Genomic DNA, 19,653 nt, shown 5'->3' with positions numbered 1-19,653 from the left:
GGAAACGAAAACTTCCACGGAAGATGACTTGCCAATACTTGTGCTTATGGGTTCCCACTACTGATGGGAAGGGATCTGGCTATTAGACAAAGCTGTCCCGATTTTCTCGTGCTCATTATATATTTATAATATGGACAGTCTTGTGACGTTATGCAGCTGCTTAAGCAGGAAACTAATATCAAATAAGAGAGTGCCAGATTTAGCTTTACCAAGATAAAATGCACCATATTTAATGCTCAATTTTCGTTCTATGTGTGTTAGATAAACACGTGATTGCTGAGATTTTCATACCAGTGTATTCAGAACTGTGTATTCCACTACAAGTTATTTTTATCCTTTGTAAAGATTCTTACTCTCTTGCTGTCAAATGCTAAGATCATTTAAACAAGTGAAAAATATTTGCTATCTTTCTCGAAAGGCACAAAGTACTTTCTGTACACAGGATGTAGCTCATTGCTACCTTATATTAGAAGCAAACATGAAGTGGTTGCCTATCACATAGTAAGTCTTTAAGGACTACTGTATCATACGTTCATGAAAGCCTTTATTTCATGTTGTCAACTTCCTCTGGTGAGTCAGCCAGACAACTGTGAGTGCATGATTATAGATTGGAACCAGAAATACAGATCCATTATTGCTATCACATAGATAGCAATAACGTTAATGTTAATGTTATTGACATTACTCAATAACATTACTCTGATTAAACCTTCTCCTGTAAGAAAACGGTTTCAGCCTTTTTGATGAATATTGGTGGAGGAAAAAAATGGGGGATACAACAATTGTGAAAACAGATTTTTCTGCCTGAAATTAATAATTCTGAGCAGTACTAAAATTAATTACTCCGTGGTTATAAGTCGGCAGCGGATTTATGGTAAATGACAGAGTGTTTGCAAATCTTCCTGACTACTCGATTAGAAAATGCACAACTGGAGGCGTCACCCGAGCATGCATTATTTAAGTGGTTGGTGTCTGGCGACAATCTGGAAACTGCAATTGTTGTGATTGCCGTAGGAGAATTCACACTTTCTGAGAGAAATTCTTTCACCTTTGTGTGCCCACAGCATGGATCTCTCGTCGTGGCAGCTGTAGGAAACACAGGAACTCCGTGACCTGGAAAATGTGGGACAACTGCCACAAGGTGACCCTGGAAGGCTGGGGTAGGCCCAATTAATTTAAAATTTTGCTTGGCCTTGTCTCTTCCAATTTTCTAAATCCTCTGGAAAAATGATTAATGCATACACTGCCAATGCGAAAATATTTTTGACCCTATTAAAGTCGACCAAGGGTAAACCAAGTGTAGGCTGGCATTGTATCAAACTAGCTTTATTAAATTTGATTGGAGGTTTGTATGAGGAAGGGACAGACAAGGACATTATTTTGCACAGCGGCTCTCTTTTAAATGAAAATATCAAGAGGAATACAAAGTAGCAATATGCCCTGGACAGGAATCCTTTTAAATACAGGAAAATACCATGAAGAACTTTGTTTAAAGGGTGAACCGTATTTGCTAGAAAATTTTTCTGCTGTCTTGTTGCTGTGCTGGTCAGTTACCAATGAGGGTGTTTTAATTTATGGAAGCCTTATATTTTTTTCATTTATAGATGAGCTAGTTCAACCTTGGTTTCTTTCTCTTATCTGTCATTGAATTCTACGAGTTAAAATTATCTGTCTGCATTTCGAACCTTAGCAGAATGTTTCCCCAATGAATCCATCCTATGCAATCATTTAATTAATTAATAAAGTTAAATTTTTTTCCTACTGGTTATGAATAAAAATGTTTTGAATAAAAAAGGTACAAGTCAGGCACAATTTCAAAGGATAGACTTTCTGATAAGCATTTCTTCCTTCTCCAAGAAGGAGAAAACCCATTTAATTGTCATCAAATACCGTCAACATCCATATTTCATATGTAATGTTTCTCATAGTTTTCTCAAATCTAGGAGATATTTAGCTACATTAGCATAAAGCATATATTTTATCCATTTGTCATATGCAAAGTACAGCAACTTTGTGGCAGGGGTGGGTATTAATAACGTTGATATAACTAGCGAATAGTAAATACTTGGTGAATGAGTGAATGGCAGAGATCACCTGTGACCATCTACCAAAGGGGAGACTAGAGTTACAGCTGGAATGACAGTTTAGGAGGTGGCACTAGGCCAGTGAATGTTCTAAAATACACTAGTCATTTTAGTCTAGTGAGCGTGGATGTGGAGAATAGGTAGTCATAGGATAAAAAATATCCATGACTGGGGATATTAGCTTTACCTCTGATTTTTAAACAAAGATAGGGATGAACTATCTATAAGACTTGTAGATTCCATCACTCTTCACCCATGTTCCATGGCTTTCTCGTCAGTGTCTTCCTATATCTTCACCCTGTTGAGTGCAGGCCTGGCCTTTTGATGTGGTTTGGCCAAGGAAATATGAACAGAAGTGAGTTGTCACTTCAAGCAGAAGCTTTAAGAGCCAGGGCATAGTTTGCTTATTCTCTTTCCCTCTGCATGACAGTCAGCAAAGTTCCAAATAAAGGGCAAAGTAGAGCCAAGCTACGGCTGACTTGTGATATACACAATACTGTGCATGAGAGACACACTTTTGTTACTGCTAGCCTTTGGTGTTTTGCAACTCTCTTTTACCCCTGCAAAACACAGCTTACCCTGACTGACAGAGATGTAAACTGTGTTCTTTCAGCATGACCTAAAGAATGTGACTCTAGGAGCTTTGGGATGAAATTAGCTGTCATCTTCCTGCTACCATATCTAGGACCCTCCTTGCTTCCACACCCATCTACTCCTTCTTGCCTCTTTAATGGATAGAGTGAACCTCCTCTGAACAATGGCCACCACCTCTACTTGTGCTCTGGATCCCATCTCCTCCCAAATGCTAACAGCCTTTCCTCTCTGACATTGCAGGAGAGAAGGGATAACTCAATCTTTCCCTGTCGAATGGATCATTCATATCTTCTGTGCTAAAAACAGTTCTTTCTTCACTCCATATCCCTTTCAGCTGGCCCCTTCCCATTTCTCTCTCCTTTTTCTCAACCAAACTTCTCAAACTACTTAACTGTGGGTGCTGTCTGCACTTCCTCACATTCAAATCTTTAAGCTACTCTGAGTTTTTTTATCGCACCACTGAAAACAAATCACTCTGTCAAGGTTACCAAAAGCCTCCCTATTGTCCAATCCAGGGGACACTTTAATGTACTAATTTTGCTCTGCTTCTTAGCAGGATTTCACTAAGGTGACCATTCCCTCCCTCATGAAGGACTCTTCACTCGGTGTCCAGGACATTCTCCTGGCTTCATTCTTACCTTTGTGGTCGAATCTTTTTCCTTTACTCACCTGTAAAATTTGTAAAAAGTGGTACTCCGTATGGGTCAGTATTGAGTCCTTTTTCTTACTATCTGCAGATGATCTCCACGTATTGAATTTGGTCTCACGACAACTGTGGTTTCTAGAGTTGCCATTCTGAAGTTCCCACTTAGAAATACTCATAAAAACCCCATTTATGTAAATATATACTTTCTTATTTCCCACTTCAAAACATTTTTCATGAAATTTTAGGCAGCATTCATAATGTTATTTTAATTCCCTCATTTTATTCTTTAAAAAAACTATCGATCATCCACAGTGTGCCAGGCACTATAATAAATGTTAGCAATATAAAAATGAATCAGATATAATTCTTGCTCTCAAAAAAGTGCTTAGTGGGGAGGAATATACGCACACGATTATGGTAAAATGAGTAAAATGAGAACATTTCTAATAATGTACCTTCTATAACACATGGTGGGAACATAAAGGAAAGAGAATCTAGGTTTTCTGGGGCAGTAAGAGAAAGATTCCCAGAGGAAGTTATATTTGGGCTAAAACGTAGTCAAACAGAAATTTATAGAAGCAGGGAAGAGGAAACATTATTCCTAAAGGCAAGGAGATGTGAGAAGGCCTGTCATGTTTAGGGAATTTAAAATAGTTCAATAGTTTTACAAAGAATAGGTGAGGTGGGAGAAGACTAAGAGGTGAATTTGGATTTAGGGACCGGGCTGAGGGCATGAGGGCATTTTATGGAATCATATTTTCTTGACTTTGGGCTGACATTTCTGAGCTCTTTCCAATGTTTCTGTTTAATCCGTCCCAATCCTATACGCATGGACCCTATTATATCAATACTAAGGGGAGGAACAACATAAACAATACTAAAAATTTTGAGACAGGAAGCATTGTATGCTGTTACATTTCTAGTCTTCGTATTCTTCTATTGTATCTGTTTTCATTCTGGTCTTCTATTTTCTGACTACTTCATTTGGTTTTGAGTAGCAGTTTTCTGGAAAGATAGAGGCTGAAAGTTTTTTTTTAAAATTTATTTATTTTTAATTTATTTATTTTTGACTGCATTGGGTCTTCATTGCTGTGCGCAGGCTTTCTCTAGTTGTGGAGAGCGGGGGCTACTCTTCGTTACGGTGTGCGGGCTTCTCATTGCGGTGGCTTTTCTTTTTGGGGAGTGCAGGCTCAGTAGTTGTGGTGCACGGGCTTTGTTGCTCTGTGGCATGTGGGATACTCCTGGACCAGGGATCGAACCCATGTCCCCTGCATTGGCAGGCGGATTCCCAACCACTGTGCCACCAGGGAAGCCCAGGCTGAAAATTTTAATGTGTTGATAAGTACTATTACTATTTATATAATCTAATTCCAGTCCTTTACCTTTCATACTATAGGGAAACAATACTTCTGAATACTGAATGGCTGTTTGAAGACTAAACTTTCTCTAGTTCAATATGGATAAAATCAGTTATAAAATGTTTGAGAGTTCAGTACTAGAAGAAATTGGTATAGAGTGAGTTACTGTAATACATAGTTTTATCTAACAGAACCCATTGAAAGTGCATGCATCTGGGTGACTTGGCACTGTTTTAGTAATGGCAAACATGACAATTTCTATAATTTTATTATATTTACATTCTAAGCCTAAATTTATTGATATTTCTTATTATACTCATGATGGATAACATCTTTAAAAAATTAAAAATGGCTAACCCAGTATATATACATGGATTCTTAAATATTCCACACCCACCAGAGCAATGCAGCAAGAACTTTTGAAACTAATTCAGGGAAGGCGATTTTGCTTCTAAATATTATAATATAAATAGTATTTAAAATATTTAAATTCCGTGATGCAAAATTCAGTTGAGTGGTGTAAAACATATTTTGACTTTGCTTTACCTTAAAAAAAACTCTTCTATTTTCATCACTTAATTTACGACAGGAATGACAAATTGATCATGAACAGGGCATTCTAGATGAGATTTTTAACTTCACAGATGAATATGTTGGGGTGAATCAAATAGTTGAACGGACAAACCTTCCCCATGGAGTGCTAGCAGGCACCATTGTCTTACTTGAATTATTTTATAGTTGCAACTGAATGGACTCTGATAACTCCTCCAGTAAATTAGTCATTCTAGCGAACTGCCTACAGCATTTTTGTGAAAGCAGTAGAACCAAGAACAAAGAGACATTAGTGTATGAATCAGATTCTGCCCTGTGACTTCACAACTAAGTTGAAAAAAAAATGGGATGATAGAAAGGAAAGTGCAAGCCTAATTTTCTGAAGATAGAGGCAGTTTGTAAAATGACTCTAAATATACAGTGATTTCTTATCTGCTGAGCTCTAGCCATTCAAACGCTCGTTATAATTTTCCATTAGCATTTGATAGACCATAGCTGGGTGGGTGGCCGCTGACATATAAGTTGGCTCCACTAAAGTAAAGACTCATTACTTATAGGGAACTTGAGCTACTGGGCACAGGGGTAGTTTTTAAACACCAATCCTTCCCCACCCCTCCAACAACATGTGTCAGGACATATGATGTCTCTCACACCAGGACACGTTCAGGAATAAAAAAAGTCTACACTCCAAATTATATGAGGAGAGACTAAACAATTTATAAGATGATTTAAATAAAAAGCTAAGTAATTATGGGCTTCTTTTTTCCCCATAGTGCTGATGTGTCCTCTCAGCGTTAGGTAAAGTGTTTAGGGATATTCATTAAGGATTCTAGGACACTGGAGTGCTACTGGGTTTGTTAATTTCTACCAGAAAGCCTCAGATGTGTTACTCTACTTGAGTGGGTAGTGGGGAAATCTGGTTCATTATTTCTGATAATGGAAAATGTACTTTTCTGCAATGGCAGCTACACAGCTCACAATTGTGGATGTTGAGGAATTAGGCATTAGCTTTTCCAGGTGTCTAGTGTTCCACTCTATATCTCTCTTTTTATACGTTATAGCTCTTACAAAGCAGCTAGTACAATGACAAAGAGCTTAGCTTGTTGAAAAATGGGAAGGTCCCAAGTGCAGAGGAAAAGTTGACCCAGGTCTTAAAATGTAATTAAATGAAAAAAACACATGCCTCCCCATTTGTCTGTTGGGTTAAAATAAAGTTAAATAAATAAATTTTTTAAATTGAAATATTTGTTTCTTAAAACTCTTTTAAAAGTTTAGTTTCTATGTTTGAGATGTGGCTCAAACTTTTTTTTGTTAATGTTCATACAAAAAGAATAACATTTAGTATGTACAAGATAGTATTCTAAATACTATAGGGGATGCAAATGTTTAAGGGTAAGGAGATGTTCAGGTCTCTCAGTACAGTTTTGCTTCTAGTCATAGGATGGTACCAAATAACCACAAAGCAAAGCACATGGGACTTACAAATATAAAACATAATTCTTAACTTTTAGATTGTGTATTTTTTTTTCAGTTGACATATGCAATGTAGCAGGGAATGGTTCTAAAGTCCTGCTCTGATAATTGAAATCTGTTCTCTGTGGTGGCCTGCATTAAATGCATCTGAGATACCAGAAAATCTTTGATATTATATAGAAGAAGGAATAAAAATAATTGGATAGTTAGAAATGTTGAAGTTTGTATAACCTGTTTACTCATTCTATAATTATGTTTCTCAAGAAGGCCCAGGGAACATTCTCTTCACTGAGGCATTGAGAAATACATTGTTGAAGGATTACTAACTGTAGAAAATCAGTAGTGACTGTCCTCTGTAAGTGGGGGTCATGGTAGGTGATGCCCCAATAAAAATAGACTTATTATTTTCATTGGGGATGATAGGATTCAGAGTGGCAGAAGAATTTAATCACCACTTCAAGTCAGTAATGGGGTTGAATTTTATTGAAAATTCTTGGCATCTGTTGGGGTTATAATATCATTTTCTTCCTTTAATCTACTTCTTATACTGAATTACTGTAATAAATTTCCTAGGGTTACATCAGGCTTTCATTTCTATGATAGTATATTTGATAACAATATTTTATTTTGTGGCTGGACTATGGGATTCATTTATTAATATCTTGAATTTATATAATAAGCAAAATTGGACTACAATTTTATCTTGTCTTATCCTTGTCCAATTTGTGCTATCAGAATTTTTCTAGCCTTCAAAAATATGTTGGGCAGACTTCCACATTTCCCTGTTTTTCTATGCTCATGGGGATTATTTGTTCTGGGAATTGTTTACTATGATTTTTCCATAAAATCATCTGGGTTTGATACCATTTTAGGAATAAACTTTAACATTTTCTTCTACAATAATTATTCTGTTCAGATTTTCCACTACTTCTTAAAACATTTCAAGTCATTTTCTAATCCTTTTCACTGGTATAAAACAGAATATTCTTACGTAGTTATTTTTAGAAAGGATGTGAGAGGGGTAAAAGTTGAGTCTTTGCTTTTCTGAATATGCTGTTATTGTCTCTTTATAATTGATTAAAACTATAGCTGGGTCAAGAATTAGATTTAAACAAATGTCCTTCTGGTTCTCTGACAGCATTGCTCCATTGTCTTCTAGAATAAGTTGTTGCTGAGAAACTTGATACAAATATACCGCGTCTTATTCCTCCATAGGTCACCTATTTACTTCTCCGTGAAAACTTTAGGGTTTTCCCTTTCTTTGGAGTTTTAAAACTCTACTATGATTTACCTTTATGAGTATCTTTTTTCTTTGATTCTGTTGAGCCCTAGTTAGGCCCAAAGGCATGCATCTTTTTTTAGCTCTGGGAAATTTTCTTCTATAATTTTTTGATGATTTTCTTTCCTTCATTGTGCTTGTTACTCTTTTCATAAATCTAGTGTAATGGATGTTGGAGTTTATAATTCTATTATCAATATGTCTTAGATTTATTTTGTACAGTGTAATCAATATTTTATTCTTTTGTATCATGTTTTGGAGGAATCTTTCAGGTTCTTCTTTCAGTTTGTGAATTCATTCTGTGGCTGTGTTTTCATTTCATTTAGCTTTCAAAATTACCACTTAATTTTTTTGACAATCATATTTAAAGTTTTAAGATCATTAATTGTTTCTATTTTTGTGTATGAAGTATCCTTTTGAAGTTCTCTAAATATATCAAGTATAAATATTTGAAATGTTTGCTCTGTTAGGCAAACTTTAATTTCTCAGCTGTTAATTTTTTATTTAATTTGTTGTCTTTATCATGCTGATAATTTCCTCAAATATTTGGTGATTATTATCTTTTGCCTCTTCTTTGTGTTTAAATATTCTCGTTCACAATCTATAGACAGTCCCTGCTTATTCTAGGGGAGAGATCATACATACTGTTGTATGGTGTGCACAGGTACTTCTAGGAATTAGGGATTCTTATTCTTCCTGGTTTTGCTAGCTATCTGCCAAAACATTGCCTTTCCAGACCTAATATTTAGTATTTATTGCATTAGCTGCGGCTTCCAGGAAAATACCTCTGCTGCCTACTGTTCTGGGCAATGGGCAATCAACCTAATGATTTTCTGTGCACCTTTCTTGCTGAGCCCAGAGCATTCCTGGGATTGCTTTTCTCTTTTGCTTATGTGATTGATTATGGTCTGTTTTTCAGTAATTCCTGAAATATTCTAGTTTACTAATGGCACTTTCATTTTCACTGATGTACATTAATGTACTTTAAAAGTATAATTTTTGTCATTCCAAGGACTTTAAGCAGGAAGGGAAAAAAAGATATGTGTACTCAGTGTGACATCTTGGTCAAATATTATCTCCATTCCTTTGAACATTTTATTGTCTTGGTCTGGTATTACCAGTATTCTAAGGTCTGCCCAACACGTTATTTTTCATCTTTCAGAGTCCTAAAAAGATGAAGTCAGGCTGTGGGAAGGATGGCCAAATCATACATGAGACCATGACACTGGGGCTCCTTCCCTCAGAAGGCTGGTATTGAATGGATTACTGCCTGAGGCAACAATGTAATAAGCAGTTACTTGATCAAAAGCAGGGAACTGCCCAGTAGAATCAGAGGATAGAGGATATATTCTCTGTAGTACATCTGTGTTCAGAAAAGCAGAAAAATTTTAGAAAATTTCTGTTTCCAATGAGATTCAAAAAACATTCATTAGGTTTTAACAGGCAATTATGAAGATAAAACAAAATTAAGATACAGAAGTACTGTATAGGTATGATAAACAGAACTGTTAAATTAGTAACTTCAAGGGAAGCAGGCTATAAAAAAATTGACAGAAAGAAAATCAAATTAACAAAATAAAAAATAAATAGATGTGATGAAATATCACAATTTCAGGAAAAGCATAAATAATTGAAAATAATAAAAAATTTAGTAATATGGACAGAGCTATATGATACAATCTACATATATAGAAAGCGAGAACAGAGTAGATGAACAAAAGTAATAAGCAAAGATGTAACAGAAGAAGATTCATTAGCAAAAGATAGAGTGACTTTTAAAAATATAGAAATAGCTCATGAAATCTGAGAAACATTAATTTTACTACACATATTGGTGAAATTATTATATTCTAAAAATACAGCAAAATTATCAGACATGTTAGCAGGAAAATCATGTTACTTATAAAAAACAAAAGTTAGGCTGGCTACAGACTTCTCCAAATATTTTTGGACCATATGTAAAACAACATGAAAAAGAATGTTAAATATAAAGTTAAAGACAAACATACATCAGACTTACCAAGAAAAAGAAAACCAAACCCAGAGGAAGCAATATTACTTTAATACAAAATAGAATTCACGAATAAAAACCATATAATGTCACGTTTTTATTTTGATAAAAGCTAATGTCCACAATAAAGTTATAACAGTTATAAAACATTATGTGACTGAAAAGATAAATTATCTACCGCATAAACTGTTAGAAATACATGGAGAAACTGACAGAAACACAATTGTAATGGGATACTTTATCACATACTATTCTTAGTCTTTGACAAATCAAAAGTAAAAAATAAATAAGGACTGAACGGACTTGAAAAAATGGAGTTAACATAATAATTATATCTATATTTATATTTTTACATACATGATATGTGGCATGTATATATATTTATACTAAAATTTTATAAAATTTAAATGTATCTATATAAAACTCTATATTCTAAAGGAACAATATTTTCTTTAGAAATGCCTCAAACACTTACAAAAAGTGATCATATGCCAAACACACACGGTCAAAATCATAATTAAAAACCAGGAGTAGAAACTGTGTAAGCTGTGTATTTTAATGGCATTGCAATAAAATAAAAACCTAATTGCACATCTAAACAAAAAATTCACACTAGTTAGATATAAAAAGCAAAATAAAGCATTTTGCCAAAGAGTTCTTGGATTAAAGTAACACTACAGATTTTAGCTAGCATATTTAGAGAGATAAGGAGCACTTTCTAAATTAAAACCACTGTGATATTTCCAAAGTCATGGTTTGAAGGCAGATTTATAGACTGGAGTTCCTTGTTTATTAAACAACAAAGAATGAAAATCAATTAATATTTAACCCAAAAAGTTTGAAGAAAAACAACAAAGAAAACATAAGAAACTCAGGAGAAAGAATATGATTCAATCACTGATTTATTATTTTTTTAGGAAAGAACAGCAAAAAAGGAAGAATAACTAATAGAAAAACTTCTGGAATATCCAAACAAGAACAAAATAAATGGAACATTAAATGTAGACATTTATAGTTTATAAGGGGGGGATATATCAGTAAATGGGAGAGGGTAAACATTTTAAGAAAATTTTGCACACCACTCTATGCTAATAAACTTAAAAATCTCAATGAATACGTAAGTTCCTGACAAGGTATAAGTTAACAAAATTGGTCTGAAAAGAGGTGGAAAATTTAAATTTAAGTAGGCCTACAACTGTTAAAAAAATTAAAAAGTAAATTCAAGTTTTAACTTTTGTGTCTTCAAAGTGCACTGATTAAAAATTTCCATAGTGTTTAAGTAGATTGAGAGCATAAAAAGAGAACATTTCAAGTCATTTTATGAAGCTAGTAAGCTTTGATAACAAAGTATGATAAAGTTAGCACAGCAGTGAAAACTACAGATTAATGTCATTACTGTAATACATGGATGAAAATATACTAAATAAATATCAGAAAATAAAAAATAGGAGCATATTTAAATAATGAAACACCATAACCAAAACTAGTTTTTCATCCTCAAATAAAATAATTCATTATGATTTGACATATTAATTTGAACATTACATCATAGGTTGCAGAATAAAAGTAATACGATCATTATGAATGATGCCTAATACATTAGTTCCCTATTGCTTTTGTAACAAATTACCACAAACTCAATGTCTTGAAACAACACGAATTTATTATCTTACAGTTTGGGAGATCAGGAGCCCTAAAATCAAAGTGTTGACAGGGCTGCATTCCTTCTGGAGGCTCTAGGGAAGAATCCATTTTTATGCTTTTCCAGCTTGTAGAGGCCACCTGCTTTCCTTGGCTCATGTCCCCTTCCTCTTATCCTTCCAACTTCTTCTGTCATCACATCTTTACTGACTCTGACCCTCTTGCCTTTCCTCTTACATGGACCCTTGTGATTACCCTGAGGCCACCTGGATAATCTGGGATAATTTCCCCATATCAAGGCCCTTAATCGCATCTGCAAAGTATGTTTCACTATATGTAAGGTAACACAGTAACAGGTTTTGGGGATTCGAATGTAGACATCTTTGGGGCCACTTCTCTGTTTATCAAACCCCAAAAGAATCTAATTAAATCTAAAATCTCTTCTGGTCAAATTCTTATCAAACCAGGATCAGAAGCATACTTTGTTAAGATTGTAAAGCCTTTGCATTACCAGCTGTCACCATCTTACTTTGTGGAGAAACACTGGAGATATTCTTAATAAAATTAGCAATCATTGTCATCTTATTCCTACAATGCTATTATTTAATATTGTTTAGGAAGTAGTAACATAAATAAGAATGGAGCTCTAGTTTAGAAAGGAGATTCAGTTTTCATATTTTCCAGTGATGTTACTGTACACATAAAGAGCAGAAGAATCGATTGAAAAACTGTTAGAGTTAATATAGAGCTTAATAAAATGACTGGACTCTGAAGAAACAACCAACAACTAAATAACCAAATAAATAAATAAACAGTATTTAATATACTGACAGGAAAAGGTTTAGTTCAGGCAACAAAAAGAGCCCCTTTGTCTGCAGGGACAAAAAGTACAGGAAGAAAAGGAAGTTGTAGGCTTAGACCAATAATTTGCAGACTTTATAGTGTCAGGCCTCCTTAACACTATTAAGTAGTGAGAACGCTGTCTAGCTTTTTTTATGTGGGTTGTATCTATCGATACTTACTATAGTAGAGATTAAAATAGAGAAACTAAAGAAAATTTAGTAATTAATTAAAAAATAGTAGTAAACCGATGTTAAAAATAACATGTATTTTGTGAAAAATAAGTATATTTTCCAAACGCCTTCAAAATTTAGTGAGAAGAGCGGCATAGTTTACAGTTTTCCAAATGTCTTTAATGTCAGAAGACAGCTGAATTATTTTGTCTGCCACTACATTCACTTTGTTGTGATATGCTGTTTTGGTTAAAGTACATGAAAAATGTCTGACCTTAGATAGGTAGTTGGAAAAGGGAAGAGTATTTTAATAGCCTTTTGGAGAGTTGTCGATATTCTGCTTTGACCTTGACAAGTGGTAGTTTCTTAACATGTTTCAGTGAGGAGTCTGAAATGATGTTAATGAACTTTTTGTACTCTGCTTCATTAAAATCCATTGGCCTGTCTTGCAGTTTGACTCTTTCACTCATGCATGGTTTTGTAACATTATGCCTCAATCACTTGAAAAATATTTGTAAACTAACTTTGCAGGTCTTCCATATGTTGACACATTTCATTAGACAATATCTAAAGATCACATTTGTTAATACCACTGCTGATCTCATCAGAAGAGTTTTTAAGTACTGGGAAGTCATCAAGCTCAGGGGCAGATACAAGTTCTCCAAAATTCTAATTTTTGCCTGAAAACACTAAGATTTTGGAATTGACTGCTACTACAGCCTATGCCAAACTTATCTGACCAATGTGGAGGTACCAGGAGACCTTCAAGCTGGTTATTTTTATCTTTACAATCAATGGTTCATGATCCGTAAGAAAAATAAACTATCAGTGATATTTAGACTGTAAGTTGGAAGCACATGTGCATCTCTGGCCCATCAATAGTTTATATAAATTATAATGAACATTTGAAAACTATGGCAAGAGTCAAAACATTTATTTTTTGGGTATGGAAGAATGAATTGGAAGTGAATGGGGAAGGAAAACTGGAGGAAATAGAACTGTTTTAGTAATTTAATTACACTAGGCCCTAATGGGCTTCCCTGGTGGCGCAGTGGTTAGGAATCCTCCTGCCAATGCAGGGGACGCAGGTTTGAGCCCTGGTCTGGGATGATCCCACATGCCATGGAGCAACTAAGCCTGTGCTCCACAACTACTGAGCCTGCACTCTAGAGCCCGTGAGCCACAACTACTGAGCCTGTGTTCTAGAGCCCGCGAGCCACAACTACTAAGCCTGTGTTCCACAACTACTGAGCCTGCACTCTACAGCCTGTGAGCCACAACTACTAAGCCTGTGTGCCACAACTACTGAGCTTGTGCTCTAGAGCCCGTGAGCCACAACTACTGAGCCCACGTGCTGCAACTACTAAAGCCCACGTGCCTAGAGCCTGTGCTCTGCAACAAGAGAAGCCACCACAATGAGAAGCCCGTGCACCGCAACAAAGAGTAGCCCCCGCTCGCCGCAATTAGAGAAAGCCCATGTGCAGCAACGAAGATCCAACACAGCCAAAAAAAAAAAAAAAAAGAAAAAAAAGGGTACTAATAAGGGTAAGGTTAGTAGGAATGGAAATGATGAAATACGTTCAAGACATTGCATATATATGTCTTAGCTTTTATCACTATTATTACTGCAAATAAGGGTCTAAAAGAACTTGATCAGAGATTGAGTAATGGAGTAAAAAGAAGAGAATTCATATGTGGTTCTAAGATTTTAATGTGTGAGAAGAAGCAAATTTTGGTATTGAAATTGGGATAGTTTAGAGAGAGTCTGGATTAGATGGTATCCAGGGAATAGATGACATTTATAGCTCCGGGAACTGGAGGTGGTTATCTAAATCCCAAGTGTATGTAGAGAAAAGCAGTCACAAAATTGAGGCTCGAGGCTCTCAGGTTTAGAGTTTGGTGAGATGTAGAAGCATCAACAAAGAGAATGAGAAGGAATAGACAGTGAGATAGACGGAATATTTCCCCAGAAACAAAGCTGGAAAAAAGCTTAAAGAGATCATCTGTATCAAATGTTGTTGATACTTAAGATGAGAACTGGTAAATGACCGTTGCGTTCATCAGTGTGATAATCATTAACGATCTTGACAAGTGAAGATGGAGAGGTGGGGATAGAAGTCATCTGGCAGGAGGTTCAAGGGAGAATGATAGAAGAAGCTAAAGAGGAATACTACAAAGGGGAGCAGAGAAATTGCTTGTTAGCTAGTAGGCTATGGTCTCCTAGGCTACATGTGGTCAAGAGAGGGTATTTTAAAGATCAGAACATCCTAGTAACTGCATTCTGAACACTGATCCAATAGAGAAGGAAAATTGATGATAGAGGAGAAAGAGAAGACAGACACTGGAGCAATGTCTCTTAGTGAGCAAGAGGAGATGGAACCAAGGACGAGGTGGAGGGGGAGGGCCCTCATAGGAACAGGCAAGCCACCCAGGGAAACAGAAGGGAAGGCAGAAGTAGGCGCCAGCTGCAGGAAGGTGTGAGAATGTGGCAGGAGAGCCTCTCGAAATTCTTTTCTGCTTCCTTCTGTTGTTTCACAAGGTCCTAGAGAGAAAGGTGAGGGAGTTGGTATATGCAAGTGAATAATTATCACAATGAAGCATGGAATCCAAGGTGGGAAGGGAGGAGGACATGAGGGAAGTTAGAGACCTGAAAGGGTGGTAGGATCAGAGAATTACAGTAAATGAATTGAAATACTGGCATATAGCATGGTTAAGACCAAAAGCAAATTACTGAGTGGGTGAGAACTGTAAACAAATAATTGTACTTGTGTTTACATCTCTTGTCTCAAAGATAAATTCTTAGTGAATAGTTCTGATTATAGAGTGATTAATGAAGGTTGTTTTCATTTTCATGTATTATTCTGATTGTGTAAGTTTCTTTCAGAAGTCAGGCTTAGTATCATATACCTGGTGGACCCCGCTTGAGAAACCATTGGTCTCACCTGTCTTGTCCCAGCCTCTACAGCAGCAGGCAGCTCTAAGTGGGCTCTGATTGACACCATGCAAGTGCAATCTGACAGCACTTACCTGGTGCCCCTGTGGACCTCTCACCTTCCACACAAGTGTTGACTGACAGGTGTGGGGAACTGCATGACCAGCTTGGTGCTGGGGATCTACACATGTGGAACTGGGAAATGTGCAGGGAGTTAATTAGGCAACATTAAGCCAGGGTTAAAACCCATGGAAGGTGGGAGCTTGTAGAAAAGTTCCCCCTTTTGCTTCCTCCAACAGCTGTTCTGAGAAGCTGGGTAGAGAGTTTCTAGGATGTTGGAACACTCAGTTGCAATTAGCAGTGCTGAACTTGAAACACATCCTCAAGTCTTTGTTAGGGCTTTTTCTCCTTCCCCTTGTCCCTCACTCCTGCTCCCAGGGTTGCTCTCCATGATAAAGTAGGAGCCTATGAGCCCTCAACCTCAGACTCTGCTCTCAGGGAACCCAGACTGAGACAAGCAACATGACATTTCTACGCTCTACCAACTCTAGTAAAGGAATAAAACTGCATTTAAACAAATAACTTCTTTGAATAAGCATCAAGAGAATCCGACAAAAAAATTTAGCTTGAGATTAGAAGCTGTAATTTTTCTTCATTAACATAGACTTTTATTGATACGATTTCAGTCATTGGTTATTGTTTATGAACTTAAGTTCTAACATTGCATTTTGTGGCAATTTAGACAAAATATACATGATTACTTTGGTCTAAAAAGTTAAAAGTAAAAGTACAGTTATGTTTATTATACTTCATATAATGTGTACTAAGAATTATTATTTTCCTTTTCTTAGTTTTGCTTATTAAAAATGTTCAGCCTTCATGATTGTTTCATGGATTATTGATACAGCTTCTTAGCTCATTTCCCTGTCTCTGAGTCCCACCCGCTTCTATCCCTACACGTTGTTCTCAGTGATCTTTCTAAAACAAAGATTTGATCAGCTGCACTTCTCTGCTTAAAAGCCTTCAATAGTTTTTCATTGCCAAAAATTAAGCCCAAACTCTTAGGATGACCTATAACTTGCTGCTCTCTCCTTTCCAACATCCTTGAGCCCCATGCTGTCTCTATATTTAATTATTTGTAATTCTCTTCGCTGGCCAAACTATTTCAGTTTTTGGGTTCAGACCTGCTCAAGTGTCTCCTCTTTGGCAAAATGTTCATCTTCCATGCCCAGTTGGATTTGATCACTCTCTCTTCTAGGGAGGTATACTTTGTTCCTTCCTCTTTTATAGCATGAATCACACTGTACTATTATAATGATTTGTTTGCAAAACTCTTCTCATCTACTAGACAAGGCTTTCCTCATTTTTATGTGCTTAGCCCTTTCTGGCACTTGGTATGTAATAGTTCATCAGTAAATGTCATTGTGATTGCAGTCAACAAAACTGTGCTATCTTTGAAAGTAACAAAACTGGATTAAAAATTTATATTTCAAAGTTTTTGTGAATTCAAATAGCCACCCATTCTTCTTTCCCAGCTCTATTGTCCCCAGGCCCCTTAATGGAATCAGTGGGGAAAGTAATTATAAACTTTAGCTGGATATTCTGGGTTCACAACACATTTTGGAACATGTGAGTATAAAAATTCCTTTTAGGTTAAGCTTCTACTCTTCAGTGGGAATGTTTACACTTTATCTGCAGTTAACAGTATTCTGTGTCAGCAGCAGGCTGGAGGGTGGCTTGTAAATGCTGAGAGTCATGGAGCAAAGTTAGCCTAGTCAAAAATTAGACATTTGCTCTTGAACATGTGCTCCTCTCTAGCTTGTACGGTATTGAATTTCCAGCAGCTGAGCTCCTTGAGTCAACCATGAACACAATAATTATTGGGCATATGTATTAGCATTTAAGACTCTAGAGGGGGCGCTGTAGCCCGACCAGCTCTCTCTGCACACAGGTATGTTTTGTTTAACCTGTTCATGTTTTAAAACTATGAATTACATGCCAACATTCAAAAACCAATATATTTCACACATAGAAAATCTTCTCCTGAAGAGCAAGAAGATCTGGGACAATAGACTCACATTTTTCCATAAGACAACAATGGCTGGAGCTGAACACTAACTATGAGGCACACATTGCCCTGTCCATCTCTATCCTAGCCCAGCTTCCCTCTATCATTTGTTTACTTTGACCCCTTGGTCATTGTTAGAATTTTGATTTGCAAATCCTGACTTTTGGTTGTACAGCACATTAAAATTATTCCTTCTATGTTAGTGCTCTTGTCCCATGAAACCATGACCTTACTCCATTATAAGTCAAAATTCGACATAATTTTCTGATAGTTTGAGTTATTTATAGTAGAATATTTTAAAAATACCATTTGATTAAATGTAAATATTTCCCCTATACCACATTATCACTTAACATTTTAAACATCCAAACTTAAGTTGAAGTCTTCTGGGATCAAGTACAAACAATTTTGCTGTCAGCTTTTTCAAGAACCAACTTTAATAAGGTAAACCAAGTTGCTCAGAAGAATTAAGATAACTCAAAATATCTGTACCATATTATCTGCTAAAATTTTGTATTTTTTGACATCTTGCACTATGTCAATACATTTCTCTCATGTCGTGTTGTGTTATGCCAGTTCATAGTGGGAAGAAGCATAACAGGATGTGACATTATGTAAGTGATGCACTGACATGTATAATTTTAAAAAGACTACCCTCCTGTTGGAAGCAGACACACACAGTTAATTCAGATCCTGGGAATTTAAAATGAAATTGATGAACAAAACTAGAAATGTCCATGAACTGATGAATGAATGATGTTGTTTACCAACCCAAAAGTAGATTGTGATATGTGACTAGCTTATCATCACTGAGGATCTCAGAGCTAAACATTACCCATGTATAAAGTAGTCATTTGCTATTTTCCAAATTTGACTAGATTCTTTACAGGTAGTCTAAGTAGTAAACATTTAAGAAGAGTATTTTTATTTAAAAAATTTTAGATTTTTCTTCTCCTCTGGGTCCCCTTTTGATTGACATCCTTTCACAAGTGTGGTCCTTGCCATCAAGGTAGTCAAGACTAGTGTCTCTCATTGATCTGGTAGTAGTTTCTGCAGGTGAAGAAAGCAGCCTGGCTGGTGTCATACTGGGTCTTCAACATGGTCTTCATCATGTGCCAAGCCGTGTGGCTGACAGGATCTTGGTGCTCCGGCCCGGTGTCAGGCCTGCGCCTCTGAGGTGGGAGAGCCAAGTTCAGAACGTTGGACCACCAGAGACCTCCTGGCCCCATGTAATATCAATCAGTGAGAGCTCTCCCAGAGATCTCTGTCTCAACGCTAAGACCCAGCTCCACCCAATGGCCAGCAAGCTCCAGTGCTGGACACCCCATACCAAACAACTAGCAAGACAGGAACACAATCCCACCCATTTAGCAGAGGCTGCCTAAAATCATACTAAGTTCACAGGCACCCCAACAAACACCACCAGACGGATCCCTGCCCACCAAAAAGACAAGATCCAGCCCCATCCACCAGAACACAGGCACCAGTACCCTCCACCAGAAGCCTACACAACCCACTGAACCAAACTTAGCCACTGGGGGCAGACACCAAAAACAACGGGAACTATGAACCTGCAGCCTGCAAAAAGGAGACCCCAAACACAGTAAGTTAAGCAAAATGAGAAGACACAGAAACACACAGCAGATGAAGGAGCAAGGTAAAAACCCACTGGACCAAACAAATGAAGAGGAATAGGCAGTCTACCTGAAACAGAATTCAGAATAATGATAGTAAAGATGATCCTAAATCTTGGAAATAGAATGGAGAAAATACAAGAAACGTTTAACAAGGACAGAAAAGAACTAAAGAACAAACAAACAGTGATGGACAACACAATAAATGAAATTAAAAATACTCTAGAAGGAATCAATAGCAGAATAACTGAGGCAGAAGAATGGATAAGTGACCTGGAACATAAAATAGTGGAAATAACTACCACAGAGCAGAATAAAGAAAAAAGGATGAAAAGAATTGAGGACAGCCTCAGAGACCTCTGGGACAA

At 36.4% G+C, this 19,653-nt stretch overlaps 1 long non-coding RNA gene across 1 annotated transcript in view; it reads left to right on the top strand.

The window, feature by feature from the left end:
- The window catches only part of LOC307185024, a 251,762-nt gene that overhangs the window by 21,329 nt on the left and 210,780 nt on the right, over nucleotides 1-19,653 (top strand). The window contains exon 3 of the long non-coding RNA XR_013827851.1: nucleotides 1,065-1,160. This is a non-coding gene — a long non-coding RNA (uncharacterized lncRNA). The remainder of the gene's footprint in view (nucleotides 1-1,064; nucleotides 1,161-19,653) is intronic.

This window comes from Stenella coeruleoalba, assembly GCF_951394435.1.
Source record: "Stenella coeruleoalba genome assembly, chromosome: 3".
Classification (NCBI taxonomy): domain Eukaryota; kingdom Metazoa; phylum Chordata; class Mammalia; order Artiodactyla; family Delphinidae; genus Stenella; species Stenella coeruleoalba.
This window is presented reverse-complemented; position numbering and strand designations above follow the sequence as displayed.